The 12,766-nt window shown below is 42.7% G+C and overlaps 1 protein-coding gene across 4 annotated transcripts in view; it reads right to left on the bottom strand.

Annotated features, from left to right (window-relative positions):
• The window catches only part of FAM20B (FAM20B glycosaminoglycan xylosylkinase), a 41,613-nt gene extending 29,859 nt beyond the window's left edge, over window positions 1–11,754 (bottom strand). For 3 of the 4 annotated variants that reach the window (XR_014297720.1, XM_082670936.1, XM_082670938.1), the window contains exon 1: window positions 11,689–11,754. The gene's annotated coding sequence lies outside the window, so the exon portion shown is untranslated. Of the gene's footprint in view, window positions 1–872; window positions 994–11,688 lie in introns of those variants that run through there. The other variant, XM_082670937.1, reaches the window with a different exon arrangement.
• Window positions 11,755–12,766: the final 1,012 nt, after the last annotated feature.

Raw genomic sequence — 12,766 nt, 5'->3', positions numbered from 1 at the left:
GGACAAACGATTCAGGCTGAGACACTCCCACCCAAACTGGAGACTGCTCCCCTAATATCAGCTGGAAACACATCCAAAAACAGTCTACTAGAGCAACAGTGTGCTCTAAGGGCAGCACCTTGCTCAGAGCTTGCTGACATGCAGTTTATTCGTGGTGATTAACCTCTCTTCCCATTCATTTTCATAAAGATGGGAAAGCCAGAGTCACATTCAAATTCTAATTATCTCCAGCCACCTGATTTGTTGCATCATCATCTCCCAGGGAGTACATAACGCTATTAGCTGAAACACAGACAACTCAAGTACATCCAAAATGTAATTGTGATGGTATCAAGTTTGGTGTGAAACTCAGTAAAACAATTCCCTGTGATTACTGATAACAGCAATGCTAGTGGAGCAGATTTCAGAGATTTTTGCTAGTTCCAACATGACCTAAACCACACAACTTCTTCAATTATTTGTTCAGCAGTACACATCTCTGGCTGCAGTGGTAAAAGGTAGCATGGAAATCTCCCTGGGTCAGCAATCATTTCCTCAGCACCTCCAGCTGCAACTACCTCCTGCTGAGGTACAATTCTGGCACAAAGGGGTCTGATGAACAGCCTTTCACTTCCTATAAAACCCTCCTCGGGACTAAAGTCTGGTTAACTCGGGAACTTCTAATGATGCTGCTCATTTCATTTAGAATGAAGAAATTCCTCCCTTATGCTATAAAAACAAATTATATCTAAACATTTAGCACAAAGGTTAGGGAGAGTGAGGGCTTTTTGTTTTTTCTTTAAATCACCAATGCAATAGGAAGTTCTAGTAGCTCCAAAATTCAAACAAAACAAAGTGAGTCTGTATGCTTTTCAATTTTGAAACCTCATTACCTTCTGATGGGTCTCAGAAGAGCACATTCATCAGTTCAGGGCTGCAGATAATTCATCCACTCAACTAGGACAGAAATTTCTATTAAGTGAACTGAAGAGTTCAACTGTTACCTCACTTCACTATTTACTTCTGCAGATTAGTAGTGAGGGCAGGTTTAACGAAGGGGCTGAACAAGTTTTCTTGTTTGTGATTAGTCACCACAACCTGGTAGAACAAGAAAGACTGCAATTTGACACTGTTCTCTACAACTGCCCGTCATGCCCACAGCCATCAACTTCATTTAGTGCTCAGCACCTTCTACTGGATCCCTGAAAGAACTGCCTCTGGGCCTCCAGGTTCTCCAATCCAGACTAGATAATGCAGCAAAATCATATTTCTAATCACACCCCATTTTCGAGTTCTATAAATCCCTTAGCAAGGCATTAAAGCCCTACCCTAAATGACTTCAGCCAATCTACATTGCTAGGCATCACTCTCATTCTCTTCACTCATCACTTGTCAGCTTCCACCACAAACATGGTCCCCTAAGTCACTCCTCACTGGAACTCTCTCAAAATTCCTCTAGCTCTTATCTTTTCTTCCCATCTTCTGCTTAAAGCCTAATTAAGCTTTCAAAGGCCATCTCCAAAGCCATTTCTGGTCTCTCCTCACACTATAGTAACTAACCTCTCTCACCTTTAGACCAGTACTTAACTACATTCTGCCTTATCCAGTGTCTTCTTGTATGTCGTTCTCAATCCCCCTCTCAGAATCCTGGCTCCTTAGTGGTCTTAACTACCTTTGCACTCCCTGCAGTACGTAGCATAGTAAGGGTACCTGCATTATTCATCTAAACTGAACAAACTACTGCAAATGAGGCTATGCAAGTATCTTAGGACTCTGCTGTTATTTTCCTCGGTATTCGGTATCAAATGAGTGTGTATTAACTGGCACCTTAATGTTGGCTGTCCTTAATTAGCTCTCCTGTTTTTGAGAATCTACTTCTCTACCAACACTCTACTCAATTTAGTTGGTGGTTTCAGAGTACAGTCTCTTTTTCTAAGTACTGACAGTTCAGAAAGAGGTTTTCCTTTAGCTGGAAAGCTGCTACTCCTTCAGCCTACAGGGCAAGCACAATGATCTTCAAGAAATCGACAATGTAGAGGTTTTAGCGGAATTTTTACAAAAAGTCTATGAGTTTGCAAGACTCCTATTCCAGAAAAATGTATTAGATGCACGATACAGAATAATTCCATCCTCTAATAATGGCAGACTCTTTTACTCTTTACAATTGATCCCCTTCTCTCCTGTATGCTTGAGAGGGGAGGGTACCCAAGACAGTTTCCATGCTGTATTATCTTCTTTTCTTATTTGAGATAACAGCATACTATGCACGCTCTGCAAACTGGGTTTCTAAGAGGATCCCCCCTTTCAGATACTAAGAAAATGAAAGCAAGATCACTGGGTATATCCCAAGTTATTCATGAAAACTTCTCTTGCATTCCCAGGAGCCTGCCTGCTATATTTCATGCCCTCACCTCCTGTATAAATGCCTCCAACAGTGTAACATTGTCCAGTTATATTATGGTCATTTATTTTAATGTTTCGGTTATGTGAAACAGAGCCTACCTCAAAGAACAGTCTCAAGGTAACAATATAACTCAAAAAATGTTAAATATAAAAAGGCAAGTGTGTAAGTCTTCACACTAAAAGCTGGTATAAATTCCAAGACTGGAGTTCTGGAAGGTAGAAGCTTATTAAGGAATTTTCGTACTGAACCCTGGTTCCACTCTCAGCTCCATCAGTGAAATGAGGCTTGATATGGAAGCTAACATTTCATTCCTGTCTCTCTCTCTCTCTTTCTCTCTCTCTCACACACACACACACTATCCTACACATTTGATAAGCGTTTCATAAGGATAAACGTATGACTAAAAATTGTTTTGGGAGAAATAGGTTCACATAGAAAAAGGAGAAGTCTTAGATAAAGACTAGAATCCTCTGTTCAAGAATCTGGCTGATGTCTGGAGGAACACATACAGAAATACACATCAGTGCAGAGATCTGTTAGTCATCAGCTGATAAAATTCAATATATGTGGCTGCTGAGGAACATGCAAAGACCGCACCCCAACACTTACTATAATACCAAGGGCTCCCACAAGCCACCAGTGAGGTTCCAAGCCTTATCAGTAGCAGTGCCACGTTGAATCGCCCTCTGATCAAGTGACAACTTCACGCTACTTCTCCGAAGGTCACGGAGAAGAAATCCCAACTTCTGCTCATAGCAACTAAAGTGAAGCCTTCAGTAATACTCTTTTTTTGTGCTTCCAATTCAGCGGTCAAATCAAGTTCTTACCACATGAAGGGAATGTAACGTGCTTTGTGAGTGTCAAATACCGGAAGAAAACATTCTGTATGAACATTTCATGCAGAGGGCTATTAACAAAGGAGATAGTGAAGGGGGTAGGATTTATTATATAACTAGTAAAATATCTTATCATGTTTACTCACACAATCTCCTCACCCTTGATCCTGAGTAGAATTACAAGGACACTTTTACAAACTTCTTCTTTGGTCACTGTTGGTCTCAGCAAACCTCTGAAGGTTTGGTTAGTATAAAAAGTAAGACCTGAATTTAATTAAGAGTTTTTGGTTGACTGTCTACAAAGACAGACACCAACAATTCCTCCCATCAGGAGGTGGAATCTATTTTTCCTTCCCCTGAATCTGGGCTAGCTTTGTAACTTGCTTTGATCAACAGAATGCTGTGGAAGTGGCTGTGTGCTAGGTGTCTTAAAAGACCTAGCAGCTTCCATTTGGGGCCAAGCTACTATGTAAAGCAGCTCAGGCTAGACTACTGAATGATGGGAGACCTGGCCAGCCCCTAGTTATTCTGGCCACTCCAGCTAAGTGCCAGACACAGAAGTGAAGCCATTAAGGGCATTCCAGTTCCAACTGAGGCCCCAGCTAAATACAGCCACCCATCTGACTCCAGCCTATATCATTTGGGCAGAAGAACCAGTCAGCTGGGCACAGGTGATCTATACAGTCATGAGAAACAACAAATCATTTACTCTTAAGCCACTACATTTGGGGGTAATTTGTAAAAACCCAGCATTCTCACATCTATTCTGTCCATATCAACTATTTGGGAGACATTAAATTAACCATTAATACAAATAAAGATTAGATTAATAAATAATTAAGGTCTCTTAAAGGTAACACAAGAAAAAAACAGAATCTCAAATGGATCATTTACTAAAGTCCCTTTACATACTTTAGAGCAATCAAGGCTAACCTTACACACTCACAAACTCACACAACTATACACACCCAGTTTATAAAGCCTAACTTTAAACTTCAGCCAAAATTACAACCCTTTAGTACAACAACAAAAATTAAAAACACACATACTTTCACCTTGGGGTAAGTCTGATATACTGCCCTTTTGTTAATTGGTGGTGACATTAGAGCACTGTGCTACATTCTTACTAGCTGCCCCCTAGAAATAAATGCAGTCTCTCCTGATGGTTAGTGACAATTATTGTAAGTAAAATAAAGAGCATTCAGAAATCTCTCCACTTATCATTGTGTGTTTCTAGCTAGGAAGTCAAAACCTCTAATACCAAATGGCATCCAGTTTTTATTACATGAATAAATCCCTATTATCCTCAGAAAACCAGCCTACTCCTGCACTGCCACCACAACAGCGTAATACTGTTCTTTTTCACGTTCAATTGGGAGTCTTCAACTAAGACAAAATCTAACAACAAGTAATATCATTAATCAGTATCTACATAGTTTTCCTTTCCCTGCTAATTCTCCACTTAAGAAACAGCTTAATTCACCTTCTTTCTAAATATAAACTCTTCTGTAGCAGAGGGGTTAAGAATATGTGCTCTGGATTCAGAATGCCTGGGTCTGAATGCCTGCTAACCTCTCTGGGCCTCAGTTTCCTCATATGGAAAATGAAATAAGAACACTATTACCTGACTCACAGAATTGTTAAAAATGAATGTCATTACCATGCGTACTGTGCTAAAATTAGTGCTTGGACAACATATAGTAATTTTTGTTGGTCATTATTACCGTATCAAAAACCCAAAGATGACTTCCTGAGGAGAAAGAATGACAAAGAAAATAACCCTCATTGGTTATGTTGTCTTCTGGGTTACACAGTTGGGGGTTGGATACCTATGTTGCATTACCAAGAGTTCTAGTAATCTTATATTCCTGAACTAAATCCTTTCCTAAATTTGAGGAGTAGATAAGGCTGGAAGCAAGTAGGTTTCTTCAGAGTGGGTACCAAGTGAAAAAGAAGACTGGGAGGTTATGTCACTAATTTGACCAACCTGTTTCTCTTCTCTACAAAGTTCAATTCTACCACATTCAATGTAAGTGAAACAGATGGGGAGCATGAACTTTTTCTATTTCACAAAAACAGCTGAATAGAATGCCCTTCACAATATTCTTCAGTTTGGAAAATTAAATCTGTGTTTTAAAGATGACAGCTTTGCAGGTCCTAAAGCTTTTAAGATAAGCTCTGAAGTAACCTAAGTTACAGGTACAGAAAATCAAATCTCCATATAGTCTGAATTGGTTCAAGTGTTATATATTTCTCACAGTTTTCACTTCCACTTAAATATTTATTCACATATGTAAACTTTTTTTTTCGGTAAATCCTCTAACAGTTCCCTGTGAAGGAAGGAACGAAAATGATCACCAGGCATTAATGAAGCATAAAGTAGCCTTTCTTCCTGGTGTGAGAGTAAAACTGAAACAGGCTATGGAGTATTTGTTCCCTCTTTGAAAAAAATTCAATTCCTGCAACCTGTCCCATTTAAACCTTGATTTAGGGCAACCCTCTAATGCTCTTCCTTGAAAAATGAAAAGAAAAAACCTTCAGCTCATACTGCTAGTGAGATTTGTTCTAAAAAACCAACACATGCAGTGTTCACTGATCTAGAAACTCTAAGGAAATGCCTAAGAATTTGCAGTCTGTTTCAAATGGGCCAGGTATAATGAACTTTCCTAAGTTACAGGTATTTCACTGCTCAATTATCGGTATCTAACAATCATTTAAGGCTATATAGAATATAATTACTATATAGCATAGAAATATGGAATTTCAAATCATATAACATTTACTTCAGATTTTCATGTTTTCCATCTTTATTGTTCAGTTCACTACAGTTCTTGAAAAGGTATGTAAGCTTTATTCAACAGTGACACCTCACACTTTTAACTTTATGTTCTAGGGTCTGTCAAGCTGACAGGCCACAGATCACTTTAGAAATAGGAACCCCAAGCAGGTCTGTGCTGAGTTATGGCTGAGTGGCTCCAGGCACGATCCCTTGTTATATATGAATATAAATGCACACACACACATACATACACACATATATTTTTTGGCATGCCTGTCTCCTCTACCCTATTGTAAGTTCCTCAAGGACAGGGGATATGTTTTACTCTCTTTGTAGTTCCAAGTAACCTAGCACAGTGCAGGGCACATGAGAGGTACTGGATAAAATGCTTATTGAATAAAAGGAGTGAAGAGCACGGGAGAGGGACCTTTACGGTTATAAGAATTTCTTCAACTCTTTGGTTTAAAGATGGCCTCTTTTTTTTTTTAACAGACATAAGGAAACTAAGTCACATAATGAATTCAGATATACAGTACAGTAAGAATGTTGAAATGTCAAATATGTATACCAACTTTATATACTCAATTTTAAATTGCTGCCTTCTGTATACCCTGCTTCCATCTTTCAAGGCAACTGCTATTGCCAAGCTGGTGTCTGGTGTTGGTTGGGACTGGGAGTAAAGATGATCTGGAAATGCTAAGAGGAAGATTGGAGATGGTCCAACATTGCCCAAGAATGATACAAGACAGGGCTGGAACCAAATTTTCAAGTGTTATTGGCAATGCTTTCTGAAACGAGAACCAAACACTGGTATTTCCATATCATTTTCTTTTTTCTACAGAAGGAACTACAGGGACATAAATGCACCTATACAGAGGGCAAATTCACTATCTAAACCAAGGATAAGAAACAGGAAATGAACAAAAGGTCTTTGGGCAGCCAAAATAACGGTCACAAAGTTCATCCACTAATACAGAAGAGGCAGGCAGACCCTCACTAAGCCTATTTAGCTGTTTTGCATTCAGTTTCAGGAAGCAGTGTTATCTGGGTTGCTACTCCACAGAAGATCAGAAGCTGCAAAAATTTTAAAAAGGGCAGCAGGGATGCTAACAACAGCAAAAGTACAGCTTCTTCACCTCTGAAAGAGACAGATTGCCTACTGAAAGCAAATTCAAGAATTCAAAAAGCAGAGGGGACTAACAACTTACATATTTCAATCACCTCAAAGCCCTACAGGATTACTGTCTGTAACCATAACCTCAAGTCTATAAAGGTTTCACTATATTACTTAAAAAGACAACAAAACATATAATACATTGTAAAAAATTCTTCACAAAAATATAGCTAAAATAAGAATTTTTGCACCCAATATCTTATTCCCACACTGCTATATAAAGCAGAAAGTTAGCATTTAAGAGCATGGAATGATCAACTTCACTGTCTCATCCTGTACTTGGTTGTGTTTCACATTCATAATTTCATATTCCTTGACCTCCTTTTAAAATGTACCCAAATTAACACCTTCCCCTCCATTGGGTAGTTACCTTGCCAGAAAGTAGTCTGCTAAACACACACCAAAGCTCAATACCTTTCTGCATCAGCCTTCATTTCTTATCTCATACTGGGATAATAGATGCAACCCCCCAAACTCACCAGGTCCAGAGCTAGGCCTTCCCTCTTCTGATTTTGGATATGAATGACTAAAGTCACAAGTGAGAGCTTTGCATTACATTCTCTCCTAAATGGCTCTAGCAGTCATGTTGACATTATAAGTTGGTCAAAAGCTAGTTTCAGTTCCAAAGTAAGGTCTTCTGTTCTGTACCCCAGGTCTGTGCCAATGAATTCATTACTCCCTGAGTGTTACAGAGGCAGCTCAAGGAAGGAAAAGAGGGAGAGATTTACAGGTGTGGGAGAGATTTACAGGTGTGGAATGAGGAGCATTTCGGGGAGGGATAACTCCCCTCTCCCACCCCCAATATGAAGGACCAGAAGACGGACACAGTCGGGTCAATGATACTGGCATGGCCAATACCAAGAGCTCTAGTTCTTCTATTAGTGCAAAAATATTGTCTACCAATCCAACTGCTCGGTGAGCCTAGCCAGAGAAAGGTGCAGGAGCAGGTCTGTGAAGCTGCACCCAGGCTGCAGGTGGCTAGAACACCACCCAATCACAAAATTAGATCTCAAGGCAGCTCCAGCAAGTAACATCCTTTACAGATACCCATCTCAACAGAACTATTTTCAACAGGAATCAGAAACACAATTTCTTGGCTTTTTTTTTCTTGTAAAGAGGAACTAAACAATTTATCATCTGCCTAGAATATTTCCTCCTCCCGCATACTGTTTTCCATTTATTCATTCAACCACCAAACATTTACTGCACACCTACTATGCACTATGCACTGTTAGGTGCAAAAAGAAAAGTACATCAATCATCATCACTACTACACCAAACTGTAGTGCCTCATTGTAACTGTGCTTCTCACCCCACCACTACCTGGCCCTTAGTCCCAGAGTGGCCTGACATCACCTTCAGAAGACAGTCTCCTTTTTACTGTTTCCAACTATGGCCACAGAATACAAAGAACAGCCTCCTGTTTCTATTATGAGATTGTAGCAGTCACTGAGAGACAACCACTGTGGTTGCTATTTTAAAAAGTTGTCAATTCAAGAGCTGAAGTATCTGGCTTCACGGTTTATACCATTAAAATGATGGTCATACAAAGTGTAGGAAGCTGAAGTCTGCCCTGCAAATAGAAGAAACAGAAAATTTCATTTAGAAATTCAAAATTCAGAAAAGACAAAAAGCAGAGGCTTTACACCAGTCAGAATGGCCATCATCAAAAAATCTAGAAACAATAAATGCTGGAGAGGGTGTGGAGAAAAGGGAACACTCTTGCACTGCTGGTGGGAATGTGAATTGGTTCAGCCACTATGGAGAACAGTATGGAGGTTCCTTAAAAACCTAAAAATAGAATTACCATATGACCCAGCAATCCCACTACTGGGCATATACCCTGAGAAAATCATAATTCAAAAAGAGTCATGCCAAAATGTTCATTGCAGCTCTATTTACAATAGCCCGGAGATGGAAACAACCTAAGTGTTCATCATCGGATGAATGGATAAAGAAGATGTGGCACATATATACAATGGAATATTACTCAGCCATAAAAAGAAACGAAATTGAGCTATTTGTAATGAGGTGGATGGACCTAGAGTCTGTCATACAGAGTGAAGTAAGTCAGAAAGAAAAAGACAAATACCATGTGCTAACACATATATATGGAAATTAAGAAATAAAATGTCATGAAGAACCTAGGGGTAAAACAGGAATAAAGACACAGACCAACTAGAGAATGGACTTGAGGATATGGGAAGGGAGAAGGGTAAGCTGTGACAAAGCAAGAGAGTGGCATGGACATATATACACTACCAAACGTAAAATAGATAGCTAGTGGGAAGCAGCCACATAGCACAGGGAGACCAGCTCGGTGCTTTGTGACCACCTAGAGGGGTGGGATAGGAGGGAGGGAGACGCAAGAGGGAAGAGATATGGGAACATATGTATAACTGATTCACTTTGTTATAAAGCAGAAACTAACACACCATTGTAAAGCAATTATACTCCAATAAAGATGCAAAAAAATAAAAATACATCTTAAATATTTAAAAAAAAAGCAGAGGCTTTAACGCTGTGTGAAAGAACTGGAGTCTACAAATGGAAGTCAACAGAATGGACTAAAAGTCAAGGAATTATCAACTCAACATAAAGAAATTCTATGACATAAAGGATTAGATGATAGAAACAGGGATCTGTTTGTTCCCTATTCAAAGAACCCAGGGTGTGTGCTTTCCAATTTTCATTCTTTAACTAAATCATGGCTATTTTCCTACTAGCTCCAGAGAAACAAAGAGAACAAATCAATCTCACATTTTTACCAGTCACACTGAAGAAAAGCTATGAGCTCCAAGATTTCCTGATCATCTTTTACCACCATTCATTTCTATCACTGCACTTTAATGTAAGTGAGGCTGACTCTGAATTGCTTGCTTATGCCTCTTAATTCTCTTTTGACAAGCACTTTCAAAGGTGCAAGGCCCTCCTGTTGATTGATTCCACTGAACAGTTCTAGGGGCCAAAGTCCAACATCTCCACAAACTTCAAGTTATTAATTTAACGCAAAACAATTTTAAATCTACCTTAGACTGGCTCTAAGTCTAGGCAAATAACTTAGCATCTTTAACACCTGTATCTCAGTTTCTCAAGGACATGTCTTGATGATAAATAACAATGTATGTGGAAGAGCTCTAAGGCTTAGCTCAAAGGTCCTGCATAAATTTCAGGACTGCAATACATAGAGCACACTGAGGTCTCTAACCCAATTTAAAATAATCAACCCCATGGGACTTCCCTGGTGGTCTAGTGGTTAAGACTGCGCTCCCAACGCAGGGGACCTGGGTTCGACCCCCGGTCAGAGAACTAGATCAAGTAAAAAGATCTCGCATGCCGCAACTAAGACCCGGCACAGCCAGATAAATAAATAATAAAAAATAATCAACCGCAATGAAATTTATGCATTAATTTACAACACAAGGAGGATAGGAATAGTTAGTAAACAGTAATCATAGTTATCGTTTTACATAAAGTCTTGCAATTTAAAAGCTAAAAGACCCACATTCCTGTTCCTTCTTTTCAAGGTGAGAAATCAAACCTCTGAAGGGAAACTAGCTGGGTGGGGATGATACTGATACTTGGTCCTAAACTCAAGTCACTGTACCCAGCATCCCTCGTTTTCCCAAATTATAAACTCCTCACCCTTCCAACTGACGATATGGCCATTTAAAGGACTAATAATTCCCTAACAACCAATCACGTCCTGTCCCCTCCACTTTCACTCCAACATCCTTCTACCCCTTCTCTTCCTACCAAGAGGCTTGCAGGTAACAGAAGCTTGATTAGAATGAAACTCTTATCAGATCCCACAATCAAGGACGCAACTTGACAACTGCTCACGCTCATCATTAATGGCAACGTTTCGGTTCGCTTTTAATTGCGGGACCACAGCACCCGGAAATGAAATCTCAAGCGCAACCCACTTGGGACAACCGTATCATTTCCTTAAGTTCTGCCCGACTGCGAGCGCGGGGTGCACGACCCCGAGGAGACCGCGGACCCCTAGGCACGGTTACCCTGCCTCCTGCCTCGGGCCTGGAAGTCACTCGCACTTCTCGGCCACGAAGTGGGCCCGCGGGCGCGCGATACAGCTGCCCCCCCGGGCCGCCGCAACGGGCACTCGGCGGGACACGAGGGCGGCACCAGGGCCAGTCGCCTCTGGGGACCGCGTCCGGGCGCGAGGGTGGGTCACTGGACTGATCCCGGGCGGCTCAAGGCGCCCCCAGGTAAGGCCCGCGCCTCAGGCGGGCAGAGGAGGCGACGGGCTCGGCCGCGTCCCTCCAGCCACGACGGCCGGTAGGAGCCCTCTCGGGGTCAGCGAGGCGGGGCGTGCGGCCCGGGCCGGTCTCTGAGGCAGCCACCGTTCGTTGACCGCTCTGGGCACTGGTGCCCGGCCCCTCAGGGAGGCGCCCCGCCCCCAGACGGCCCCAGCCCGGCGCGCGCCACGCACCGCGCCCCGCCCGCGGGTGGGCCTGCACTTTCCCGCCCGCCCTCCCGCCACCAAGCCGCTCACCTGCGGCGCCCTAGACTCGCTCCATGGCCGCCCGCGCGGTGCGGTGCGGCGCGGCGCGGCCCCGGCCGCCCCCGCCACCTCCGGGAAGGGGCAGCCCCACGCGGCGCTCACCGCCCCCAGCCGCCGCTACTGCGGCTCCCGCCCACACCCGGCCCGGCCATTCCCTGGCCACCTCACCCCGCGGTCCCACACCCACCCCCCCGCCTCCGCGGCTCGCGACTGTTGGTACCTTCCTAGCGTAACGCCTTCCCCGCGGCCAATCCAAGAGCTTCTTCCGCGAGGCCCCACCCCCGCCCTCCGGTGGGCGGGCCTACCGGACCTGATCCGGACCGCCCGCCTTAACCTTTTGCGTCCCGGGCTGGTCCGCTTAACTCTCTTGACGCAGGCTCACGCCTCTTCTGCTTCTCCCTGCCGCCCCGCCCCGCTTACGTAAATGGACCTCTAACTTCTCTCTAGCCTTAGCTTTTTCTTTCCTGGTTTTCGTGAGCAGCTAGACAGCCAGTCAGCGGGACTGGAAGTAGGGGTCCCTTAGGTCAAGTTCTGTTTGTGAGAAGCAATTTCCGTCCTCCTTTTGCCCTTTTCATTTGCCTCGGCTTCTGCTTCTGCCTATATAAGTGTAACCCCTTGCCCAAAAGAGGCCAGCCTTACCATAGTGAGCGCTCTTACTTCGGACCAGACCAAAGCTCCCTGCTACATTTTGTAGCATTTAATAAAAGTGTGACTAATTTATTGTAATAGTTTCTTAACGTCTGTCTTTTGCAATGGACTGTAAGGCGCATGAGGACAGGGCAGTCGTGTCTGGGTCTCCAATGCCTGACACTCAGTAGACTCCCTATAAATTGTTTTGTTTTGTTTTGGCCTTGCCGCGGGGCTTGTGCAATCTTAGTTCCCTGAGGAGGAATCCAACCGTGCCCACGACAGTGAAAGCACCAAGTCTTAACCACTGGACCCCCAGGGAGTTCCCTCCTTATAAATAGTTTGAGTTAAAGATTCTTCCTTCTCTTAAACTGTCTCCTTTCCACTGACTCCCTACGGTGCATCCGCTGTATAACGCATCCATTCACTTATTCATCATATA

This window comes from Grampus griseus (assembly GCF_964374135.1).
Source record: "Grampus griseus genome assembly, chromosome: 1".
Taxonomy (NCBI): Eukaryota; Metazoa; Chordata; class Mammalia; order Artiodactyla; family Delphinidae; genus Grampus; species Grampus griseus.
This window is presented reverse-complemented; position numbering and strand designations above follow the sequence as displayed.